The sequence below is a fragment of the Odocoileus virginianus genome, chromosome 28 (genome assembly GCF_023699985.2).
Source record: "Odocoileus virginianus isolate 20LAN1187 ecotype Illinois chromosome 28, Ovbor_1.2, whole genome shotgun sequence".
NCBI lineage: Eukaryota > Metazoa > Chordata > Mammalia > Artiodactyla > Cervidae > Odocoileus > Odocoileus virginianus.
Window position 1 is genome coordinate 35400478 of NC_069701.1, and position 12825 is coordinate 35413302.

The following is a 12825-nucleotide window of genomic DNA, read 5'->3' on the forward strand; positions in this document are numbered from 1 at the left end:
TCTTAAAACTAATGTTTATGTTCCCAAGTCACCAATTAGACTGACATCAAGTGCCTCAGCAGGATTTTCAGTTAGATGGCATTATCTCCTCCTCCCTTTGTTTTTCTAGATGAAATGGGGCTTGGAGAAGTTAAAACGTTTCTTAAGTAAATACAGACAGTAAGCTAGCATTAAAACCAAGTCTACACAGTTCCACACCTTCAGTTCAGTTCAGTTGCTCAGTCATTTCCGACTCTTTGCCACCTCATGGACTATACAGTCCCTGGAATTCTCCAGGCCAGAATACTGGAGTGGGTAGCCTTTCCCTTCTCCAGGGGATCTTCCCACCCCAGGGATCCAACCCAGGTCTCCCTCATTGCAGGCAGATTCTTTACCAGCTGAGCCACAAGGAAGCCCATTCCACACCCTAAATGTGCCCGTTCCTTTGGGCCATGATGCTCCCTGAGGGGAGAGCAGATTGTATGAGGGACTGGTAACCAGGAAGGGTTAACTTTGAATTCATACTGGATCTGCTTCTCTGACTTTATCCCTTATCTTGCCACTTTTGATATTGTAGGCTTACATAATGGCCCGCCTCAGGGAGACAGGGGGACCCTACCCACCAGTGAAATGTTGTAGGGAAGGGAAACTAACACATCCCCCTGCCTGAGGCTTGCCCCTCTAAGAGATATTTACAAGAATTAAATGGTCTTTTTGTTTCTTCACCTCTCCCCGTCTCTGATCCATAAAAGAACCTGGCATTCAGACCCGGACAAGATGGTTATTTTGAGGTGCTAGCCTGCCATCTTCTCTGTCAGTTGGCTCCTGATAAAGCTCCTTCCGAGTCCCAACACCTCGTCTTGGATCTATCAGCCTATCATGTAGTGAGGAGCTTGAACTCGGTTAAAGGCCCTCAACTGCTGGGCAAACGGAAGCCCACAGCTTCTCCCCCTAGGGCTGCTGTGACAAACTATCACAAACTGTGGCTTAAAACAACAGTGGCTAAGAATCCGTCTGCCAATGTATGGGATGTGAGTTCGATCCCTGGTCTGGGAAGATTTGAAGAGGATACATTGGGAATGATGGGACCACCGGTCTGAAAGGAGAATTATGAACATATTTGTAAATCCTGGATTTTTTTTGCCCCTCTTCTCAACTCCCCCTCCTGCACCTAATCCACAAGCAATCCTGTGGGCTTTGCCTCCACAGTGCAGACCAAACGTCTCTCGCCCTCCACTGCCTCCTTCCCAAGCCAAGTCACCTCTCATCAGTCCCTCTCACTGGGACCTCTGCAGTAATTATCTAGCTGGTCTTCCTGCTTCTCTTCTTGTCCTCTGAAATCCACTTTCCACTGAGAAGCTAGAGTGGTGTTTTAGAAACCTGAAACCAAGCTCACGCCCTGCGTTAGGACTCTCCCTTCACGTCCCCCAGCACTCACTTCCCCCAGCATTCCACATCCTACACAACCTGGACCCTGTTTACATTGGCCTGGCACCACTCATGTTCAGTTATTTCTTACTTGGTATCATCTGTTCTTTCCCCGGTCCCTGCCCCTTTCTTTTCCCATTAGAATGCAAACCTCTGGGATGTCCCTGGTGGTCCAGTGGTTAAGACTCCGCCCTTCCAATGCAGGGGCTTGCAAAGAGACAGGACTGAGCAGCTTTCACTTTCATTCCCAATGCAGGAGGTAAGGGTTCCATCCCCGGTTGGGAAACTCTAAAGTTTCACATGCCGTGATTCTAACTGATGGATTGAAAGTTGCTCAGTTGTGTCCAACTCTTTGTGACCCCATGGACTATATGGTCCATGGAATTCTCCAGGCCAGATAACTGGAGTGGGTAGCCTTCCCCTTCTCCAGGGGATCATCCAAACCCAGGGATTGAACCCAGGTCTCCCACATTGCAGGCAGATTCTTTACCGGCTGAGCTATCAGGTAAACCAACTTCCTGTGGGCATGGCCAAAAAATAAAAATAAATAAAATAACAACAAGAAGAATAAATAACAATGTTTTTCAAAAAAGGAACACAATCTCTGAGAGCAAAGATCTTGCTTGCCTTGATCGCAAGAGACAGACTGCCTGGGGTTTTGTGGGTGCTCCATCCATCTGCGTACAATGCAGGTGGTGTAATCAGAAATTTAGGTGAGGAATTATGGTTATTCTGCACTCCACTGACATAGACTTTCAGTCTTTTTCACTAAAGGTGTGGTCAGAGTCTGCAGCCAGGTGGTAGAGGGAATAATCAGGATTTCTCCTCTCCTAGGTTCCGCGAATACTCCTGTTTGTATATTGTTCTTGTTCCACACTGACCCCTGGAGCTCCAGCGGCCCTTTTGACACCCTGCCTCCAGCCCAGTCAGGAAATTGACTCAGTGATTATGTAAAATACACCTAGAGGGCAGAGGAGCGCAGTGTTAAGAGTTTTGGATGGGAAGTGAAGTGAAGTCACTCAGTCGTGTCCAACTCTTTGCGACCCCATGAACTGTAGCCTACAAGTCTCCTCTGTCCATGGAATTTTCCAGGCAAGAGTACTGGAGTGGGTTGCCATTTCTTCCTCCATTGGATGGGAAGGCAGCTTTTTAAATTGTGACTCTTCCCTTCCAGGTGGGTAGAATGCAGACAGGAGAGGGAATCATTTTGGATCATGATGTGAAGACAATGTCCTAGGTGGCGGAGGAGCAAGTTGGGACCATTAGCAATATAACACATATAATAACGATGATTAAGAACTCAGGTTTTGTGCTCACTTTGGCAGCACATATACTAAAATTGGAACTATACAGAGAAGATTAGCATGGCCCCAGCGCAAGGATGACAAGCAAATTCGTGAAGCATTCCATATTTTTACACCATACACAAAAATAAACTCAAAATGGATTAAAGATCTAAATGTAAGACCAGAAACTATAACCTAGAGGAAAACATAGGCAAAACACTCTCTGACATAAATCACAGCAGCATCCTCTATGACCCACCTCCCAGAATATTGGAAATAAAAGCAAAAATAAACAAATGGGACCTAATTAAACTTAAAAGCTTTTGCACAACAAAGGAAACTATAAGCAAGGTGAAAAGACAGCTCTCAGATTGGGAGAAAATAATAGCGAACGAAGCAACAAAGGATTAATCTAAAAAATATACAAGCAACTCCTCCAGCTCCATTCCAGAAAAATAAACGACCCAATCAAAAAATGGGCCAAAGAACTAAACAGACATTTCTCCAAAGAAGACATACAGATGGCTAACAAACACATGAAAAGATGATCAACATCACTCATTATCAGAGAAATGCAAATCAAAACCACAACGAGGTACCATTACACGCCAGTCAGGATGGCTGCTATCCAAAAGTCTACAAGCAATAAATGCTGGAGAGGGTGTGGAGAAAAGGGAACCCTCTTACACTGTTGGTGGGATTGCAAACTCGTACAGCCGCTATGGAGAACAGTGTGGAGATTGCTTAAAAAACTGGAAATAGAACTGCCATATGACCCAGCAATACCACTCCTGGGCATACACACCAAGGAAACCAGATCTGAAAGAGACACGTGCACCCCAATGTTCATCGCAGCACTGTTTATAATAGCCAGGACATGGAAGCAACCCAGATGCCCATCAGCAGACGAATGGATGAGGAAGCTGTGGTACATATACACCATGGAATATTACTCAGCCATTAAAAAGAATTCATTTGAATCAGTTCTAATGAGATGGATGAAACTGGAGCCCATTATACAGGGTGAAGTAAGCCAGAAAGATAAAGACCTATACAGTATACTAACGCATATATATGGAATTTTAAAAGATGGTAATGATAAGCCAATATGCAAAACAGAAAAAGAGACATGGATGTAGAGAACAGACTTTTGGACTCTGTGGGAGAAGGCGAGGGTGGGATGATCTGAGAGAATAGCATTGAAACAAGTATACTATCAAGGGTGAAACAGACCACCAGCCCAGGTTGGATGCATGAGACAAGTGCTCAGGGCTGGTGCACTGGGAAGACCCAGAGGGATGGGATGGGGAGGGAGGCGGGAGGAGGGATTGGAATGGGGAACGCATGTAAATCCATGGCTGATTCATGTCAATGTATGACAAAAACCACTACAATATTGTAAAGTAATTAGCCTCCAACTAATAAAAATAAATGAAAAAAAAAAAGAACTTAGGTTTTTAGACTCACAGACATAGAGAAGAGACTTGTGATTCCCAGTGGGAGTGGGAGGTGGGTGAGGGATGGACTGGGAGTTTGGGATTAGCAGATGCAAACTATTGGATGCATGTGTGCTGTGTCTGACTCTTTGCTCCCCTATGGACTGTAGCCTGCCAGCCTCGTCTGTCCATGGGATTATCTTGGCAGGAATACTGGAGTGGATTGCCATTTCCTCCTCCATGGGATCTTCCTAACTCAGGGATAAAACTTGTACCTCCTGGGTCTCCTGCATTGGCAGGTGGATCCTTTACCACTGAGCCACCTTGAAAGCCCAAACACTTGTATATACAGAATGGTAAGCAACAAGGTCCTACTGTATAGCACAGGAAACTGTATTCAGTATTCTGTTATATACCATAATGGAAAAGAACATGGGAAAGGATGCATATGTATGTATAACCGAATCACTTTGCTGGACAGCAGAAACTAACACAATACTGTAAATCAACTATACATCAATAAAATAAACAAAAAGCAGCTCAGGTTTTTGTTTGCTTTTTTTGGAAGTTAGGCTTGTTGTTGTTCAGTCACTCAGTTGTGTCCGACTCGTCATGACCCCATGGACTGCAGCACGCCAGGCTTCCCTGTCCTTCACAATCTCCTGGAGTTTGCTCAGACTCATGTCCATTGAGTTGATGATGCCATTCGACCATCTCATCTTTTGTCGTCCCCTTCTCCTCATGTCCTCAATCTTTCCTGAACATAGGCTGCCTGGGTTCAAAAATGAAGGGAAAGGGCACATCTCTTTAAAGATAACCTAGAGGTGGTGCACATTGCTTCTTTCTTTTAAAATTTATTTTTTATAAAAATAAAATACATGGCCAGGAGTGTGACTGCTAGATCATATGAAAATTCTATATCTAGTTTTCTGAGGAACCTCAATACTACTTTTCACAGTGGCTGCACCAATGTAGACATTCCCACCCACAGTGTAGGAAGGTTCCCTTTTCTCTATACCCTCTCCCGAATTTATCTGTTGAGTTTTTAATGATGGCCATCCTGACCAGCATGAGGTGGTATGTCATTATAGTTTCAATTTGCTTTTCTCTAATAATTAGCATTGGAGAAGACTTTTGAGAGTCTCTTGGACTGCAAGGAGATCCAACCAGTCTATCCTAAAGGAGATCAGTCCTGGGTGTTCATTGGAAGGACTGATGCTGAAACTCTAATACTTTGGCCAACTCATGTGAAGAGTTGACTCATTGGAAAAGACCCTGATGCTGGGACGGATTGTGGGCAGGAGGAGAAGGGGACGACAGAGGATGAGATGGCTGGATGGCATCACCGACTCGATGGGCATGAGTTTGACTAAACTCTGGGAGTTGGTGTTGGACAGGGAGGCCTGGCATGCTGCTATTCATGGGGTCGCAGAGTCAGACACGACTGAGTGACTGAACTGAACTGAACTGAATAATTAGCAGTGTTGAGCATCTATTCATGTGTGCACATTACTTCTCACATCCCATTGTCTAGAAAACACTGCTGCTAAGGATTTCATATGGCTACATGTCTCTGCCAGAGAGAATGTGAAATGCAGCCTTTCTTCCAGGAGGCCAAGATTCTGTATTACAGGTAAAATGAATATTGGGGGTTAATTGGCCGTTTTGATCACAAATCCTCAAACCAGCTGAGGCTAAATAATTTGGATTATAGATGGACTGATTTTTAGTTGGAGAGGGGAACTTCCAAGGTGATTTGGATCTAAGCCACTGGTCATTAGGCTTAGCATCCTTTTTTGTTTGTAGTTTCACTTTGTTACATTGAAAAGATTTTCAGATATTACAGCCGGGATCTGACCCTGGTGATGTTCTTTTAGAATGCTCTTTGGCTGGTATCCTGTACTTATGATTATGCAGAACTGGTTTCTTAACATTATTAAAGATGTCGGTTTGCACTCTGCTGTGCTCTGCTTAATCACTCAGTCGTGTCTGACTCTTTGTGACCCCATGGACTGTAGTTGGCCAGGCTCCTCTGTCTTTGGGGATTCTCCAGGTAAGAATATTGGAGTGGGTTGCCTTGCCCTCCTCCAGGGGATCTTCCCAAACCAGGGATCAAACCCAGGTTTCCCACATTGCAGGCAGATTCTTTACCATCTGAGCCCCTAGGGAAACCCATGGTTTGCCCTATTAGCATCTTACTGTATTTAGGAGGCCATACAGAGGTTTCCCCTCCTAGGAGTCTGGATAGTCAGCTGCTCTTTCTTGTTTTTCAGTCACTCAATCTTGTCTTTCTTTCCACATTTGACTGATTCAGTACTTTGGAACATGCTGCTGATCTCCACCCCTTGAGTTGGCCATTTCATGTGATCACTGTATGATTTTTTGATCGGGGAATTAATCCATTTACATACAGAGCAGTTATTCATAGTTGAAGACTTACTAATGCCATGCTATTCTCACTTTTTTAGTCTCTTTTTCCTTTCCTCCTCTCTACTTTCTTTTGTGAATTGATGATTTTCCACAGTGGCAAGCTTTGATATCCTTCTCCTTATCTTTTGTGAATCTATTGTAGGACTTGCTTTATGTCACCCCAGGGCTTAGGGCTTCCCTGGTGGCTCAGAGTAGAGAATCTGCCTGCAATGCAGGAGCCGCAGGTTCATTCCCTGGGTCAGGAAGATACTCTGGAGGAGGAAATGGCAACCCACTCCAGTATTCTTGCCTGGAGAATCCCATGGACAGAGGAGCCTGGTGGGCTACAGTTCATAGGGCTGCAAAGAGATGGACATAACTGAAGCAACTTAGCACACAGCACACACCATAGGACTTATATTAAACTACTTATAAATACACAGTCTGCTTCATGATGATAGAAACTCAACTTTGATTGCATACAAAAAACTATCCTTTTACTCCTATATTATGTGCTTGATATCACAATTTACTCTTTTGTCATCATTAATGTATCATTGTAAGTATTATTATTTTTAATACTTTTGTCTTTTGCCTTTAAATCTGAATTAAGCGGTTAGCACACCAACATATTACAGCATTAGGGTATTCAGAATTGGACTATATACTTACCCACACCAGCGTGTTGAATATTTTCATATTTTTTTTGGGGGTTCATGTCATCCATTAGTGTCCTTTCACCTCAGCTGTAAGAACTTCATTCAGCATTTCTTGTAAGACAGGTTTGTGGTGATGAACTCTTTCAGCTTTATTTCTTCTGGGATAGTCTTCAGTCCCTTTAAAAGACTCTTGCTCCTTGGAAGGAAAGCTATGACAAAGTTCAGGAGATTGGAAGACAGAGGGGAGGACAGAGGATCCTGCTGTGCTTCAAATCATGGGGTCGCAAAGAGTTGGATATGACTTAGCGACTGAACAACAACAACAGATATATTGTACAACACAGAGAATATAGCCAGTATTTTATAATAACTGCAAAGGGAACATAAGCTTTAAAAACCGTGAGTCACTACGTGTACATCTGAAACTTATATAATGTTGTGTATAACTATACCTCAATTTTAAAATTTTTATTTGTTTTTGCTTTTGGCTATGCTGCTTTTTGATGCTGCACAAAGACTTTCTCTATTTGGGGTGAGTGGGGAGTGGGAGCTGCTTTCCAGCTGCGGCGCACGGGCTTCTCACTGAATGGGGAGTGGAAATGGCTCTTCAGTTGTGATATGTGGGCTTCTCATTGCAGTGGCTTCTCTTGTTGTGGAGCAAGGGCTGTAGCGCTCAGGCTCAGTAGTCATGGCTCAAGGGCTTAGTTTCTTTGAGGGACATGGGATCTTAGTTCTCAGACCAGGACTTGAACCTGTGCCCCCTACATTGGCAGACAAATTCTTAACCACTGGACCACCAAGGAAGTCCCATAGACCTCAACTTGTAAAATAAATAAATGAAAAATAAAAATAACATTTGAAAAAGGGGATGCAGGTCCTACTAGCTGCATTTCAGACTTCATCGGGAAATGTACCCACAAGCTGCAGGGAATGAGTCACCTATAGATTCCTCTAGCTGGTCCACAGGAATGCTCATGTACTTTGCTCCTTAAATACACACTCCTCATCCTGTGACTGATTCCCTGTGTGTGCTCCTGACAGCAGAGGCAAGAACAAGCTTTGGCAATCATTTAGTGAGCGTGCCCAGAACGCCAGCCCAAATTTTCAGACCAGAGAGAAATCACAAACTTGAGCTTTAGTGTCACCTATGGGAAAGCAAGATGGAGGCTGTCAGCAGGATGTATGGCAGGATAAAGAGAAGGCTTACCAGCTTAAGAACTCTGCTCTTATGAGAGAACAAGAAGCGTGGATCAGGTGCATCAAAAGAAGATCTGAGAAAGCCTCGGAATCACTAGCAGGGCTGACAGAAGGTATTTCTCTCCCAAAGGTAGACAGTAAACACTGAAGGATGTGACTTCAAATGCAAATACAGAACTATAAGAGTCCAAGAAACATTAAAAGTCAAAGAAACATAACACCATCATCAAAATACTGCTATAATTTTACAGTCACCAACCCCAAAGATCTGCAATTTAGCCAAAAAGAATTCTAAATAGCTTTTTATTAAGAAGTCAATCAGCTATAAGAAAACACGTAAGGACAATTGATTAAAATCTGGAAAATCACCCACAAACAAAATGAGAAGCTTAAAAATGAGACGGAAATCACACACACACACACACACACACACACACACACACACACACACACACAGAACCATATAGATTCTGAGGCTGGGGAATACAATGAATGAAATTAAAAATGCCATAAAGAGTACCGACAGAAGACTGCATCATGCAGAAGGAAGGATCTGTGGGCTAGAAGACAGGAACTTTGAAATTACCCAATCAGAGGAGAACAAAGGAAAAAGAATGAAAAAGAGTGAAGAAAACTTACATGATCTATGGGATACCTTCACAAGAAACAATTTGACAATTACTGGTGTTCCAGAAGGAAAATAGAGGAAAACAGGGAAAGATAGGTTACTTAATCAAATAATGACTGATAGCTTCCCAAATCTGAGGAAAGATTTGGATATCCAAGTTCATGAACTCAAAAGTTACTAAGCAATCTCAATGTGAAGAGATCCTTTATAAGACACCTTGCAATAAAACTGCCAAAAATAAAAAACAAAGAGTGACTCTCAAAAGCAGCAACAGAAAAGAAGCCTGCAAATTACAAGGGAAACCCAATGGTGTGATGAGTGAATATCTGAGCAGAAACCCTATATGTCAGGAGACAGAGTGATAATATATTCAGTTCAGTCACTCAGTTGTGTCTGATCTTTGTGACACCATGAACCACAGCACGCCAGGCTTCCCTGTCCATCACCAGAGACCACCCAAACCCATGACCATCGAGTTGGTGATGCCATCCAACCATCTCATCCTCTGTCGTCCCCTTCTCCTGCCCTCAATCTTTCCCAGCATCAGAGTCTTTTCCAATGAGTCAGCTCTTTGAATCAGGTGGCCAAAATATTGGAGTTTCAGCTTCAGCATCAGTCCTTCCAATGAACACCCAGGACTGATCTCCTTTACGATGGACTGGTTGGATCTCCTTGCAGTCCAAGGGACTCTCAAGAGTCTCTGCCAACACCACAGTTCAAAAGCATCAATTCTTCGGCGCTCAGCTTTCTTTATAGTCCAACTCTCACATCCATACATGACCACTGGAAAAACTATAGCCTTGACTAGACAGACCTTTGTTGGCAAAGTAATGTGTCTGCTTTTTAATATGCTGTCTAGGTTGGTCATAACTTTCTTCCCAAGGAGTATTCAGAGCTCTGAAATAAAAATACTGCCAACCAAGAATAGTCTATCTGGCACAGTTACCCAATAAGACTGAAGAATTGTTCAGTCACTAAGTTGTGTCTGACTCTTTGCACTCCCATGGACAGCAGCAAGTCAGGATCCTCTGTCCTCCACTATCTCCCAGAGTTTGCTCAAACTCATGTCCATTGAGTCAGTGATGCTGTCCAACCATCTCATCCTCTGTCACCCCCTTCTCTTTTTGCTTTCAATCTTTCCTAGCATCAGGTCTTCTCCAGTGAGTCAGCTCTTTGCTTCAGGTGGCCAAAGTATTGGAGCTTAAGCTTCATCAACAGTCCTTCCAATGAATATTCAGGGTTGATTTCCTTTAGAATTGACTGGTTTGATTCCTTGCAGTCTAAGGGACTCTCAAGAGTCTTCTCCAGCATCATAATGCAAAAGCCTCAGCTCTTCGGCGCTTAGTCTTCTTTATAGACAGTACTAAATACACACACACACACACACACACACACACACACACACACACTACAATGAATTCACTGAAGAATTCTGAATAAGTTCAGTAGATTATATCAGTATTGATATCTCAGTTGTGACATTATATTATAGTTTTTCAAATATTACTATTTGAAGAAATTGGATGAAACCTATGCAGTTTTTCCTTATATTATATCTAGGTACTGCATTTGAATTTCCATCCCAATTCCAAAGAAAGGTAGTGCTAAAGAATGTTCAAACTATCGGACATCTGCATACACTTCCCATGCTAGAAAGGTTATGCTCAAATCCTTCATGCTAGATTTCAGCAGTACTTGAATCGAGAACTTTCAGATTTACAAGCTGGGTTTAGAAAAGGCATAGGAACCACAGATCGAATTGCCAACATCTGTTGGATCACCGAGAAAGCAACGGAATTCCAGAAAAACATCTACTTCTGTTTCATTGATTATACAAAAGCCTTTGACTGTGTGGGTCACAACAAACTGTGTAAAATTCTTCAAGAGATGGGACTACCAGACCACCTTACCTGCCTTCTGAGAAACCTGTATGCGGGTCAAAAAGCAACAGTTCAAACCTTACCTGGAACAACTGACTGGTTCAAAATTGGGAAAGGAGTATGATAAGGCCATATATTGTCACCCTGTTTATTTAAGTTTATGCAGAGTACATCATGCGAAATGCTGGGCTGGATGAGCTAAAAGCTGCAGTCAAGATTGCTGGGAGAAATATCTACAACCTCAGATATGCAGATGATACCACTCTTCTGGCAGAAAGTGAAGAGGAACTAAAGAAGCTCTTGATGAGGGTGAAAGAGGAGAGCGAAAAAGTTGGCTTAAAACTCAACATTAAAAAAGAACAAACAAGATTATGGCATCCAGTCCCGTCATCACCTCATGGCAAATAGAAGGGAAAAAAGTGGAAGCAGTGACAGATTTTCTATTCTTGTGCTCCAGAATCACTGTGGATGGTGACTGCAGCCATGAAATTAGAAGACACTTGCTTCTTAGAAGAAAGGCTATGACAAACCTCGACAGCACATTAAAAAGCAAAGACATCTCTTTGCTGACAAGGATCCGTATAGTCAAAGCTACTGTCTTTCCAGTAGTCATGTATGGATGGGAGAGTTGCACCATAAAGAAGACTGAGCACCAAAGAACTGATGCTTTCGAACTGTGGTGATGGAGAAGACTCTTGAGAGTCCCTTGGACTCAAGGAGATCAAATAAGTCAATCCTAAGGAAAGTCAACCCTGAATACTCATTGGAAGGACTGATGCTGAAGCTGAAGCTCCAATACCTTGGCCACCTGATATGAAGAGGGGACTCACTGAAAAAGACTGAAGCTGGGAAAGATTGAAAGCAAAAGAGCAAGAGGGTGGCAGAAGATGAGATGGTTGGATGACATCACTGATTCAATGGACATGAACTTGGGCAAACTCTGGGAGATGGTGAGGGACAGGGGGACCTGGTGGGCTGCAGTTCATGGGGTCACAAGGAATTGGACATGACTTGGTGACTAAACAAAGCAACAACAGCTGCATATGAATCTGAAATAATCTCACTGAGCATTTCAGTTAAAAATATAAAGGATTAGAAAGTTATGGCATGCAAGCTGCAAGCATAAGAAACCTGGAATAGCTATTATAATGTGAGTATGAAGTATGAATATTGAGGAGCTTTACCAGGCTTCCCTGATAGCTCAGATGGTAAAGAATCTGTTTGTAATGGGGGAGACCCATGTTTGATCCCTGGTCAGGAAGATCCCCTGGAGAATGGAATCGGTACCCACTCCAGTATTCTTGCCTAGGGAATTCAGTGGACAGAGGAGACTGGTAGGCTACAGTCCATGGGGTTGCAAAGAATCAGACACGACTGAGCGACTACCACAAACACACACACCAGGTATAAAGAGGCCAAATTCATAATGATGTAATAAATAATGAAGATTCTGATTGCTGGCACTTAAAAGATCCTCTAATATATTCTGTAAATGAATAAAGGAATCTAAGAAAATGGACCTTGAAAGAGCTTACAGTTGCCTTTCTCTTGTATATATATTTCAAGGAATCTAATATTATTATGAATTCTTGGTGTGATTTAAACTGAAGCACAATGTTGGTTACCAAAAGTTAGCAATTGCACACACATTCTGCTTTGCTTTAATTAAAAACAAAGGATTACATTTTTACAAATGATTTTAACCGAAATCCAGTACGATACAAGAAATACTTGTTTTCTCTTCTTGCCAGAGGAAGAAAAATCACAGAGCATTTCATTTCTGTGTCTCTCAAATTCCATCTCCTGGAAATGACTGAAAGCTGTGTAGGAGGCTTATTTTACAGTATTTAGAGACCAAGTACATGCCAAAGTCCAATGCTGGTTTTAGAGTCAAGGTGCTGAGGATAAACATGTTCAAAGAGT

At 42.7% G+C, this 12825-nt stretch overlaps 1 non-coding gene across 1 annotated transcript; it reads left to right on the forward strand.

Annotated features, from left to right (window-relative positions):
• Nucleotides 1-2716: 2716 nt before the first annotated feature.
• Nucleotides 2717-2823, forward strand: LOC139031946 (U6 spliceosomal RNA). The gene has a single exon (XR_011484495.1). It is a non-coding gene; the product is annotated as a U6 spliceosomal RNA (small nuclear RNA).
• The last annotated feature ends 10002 nt before the right edge of the window (nucleotides 2824-12825 follow it).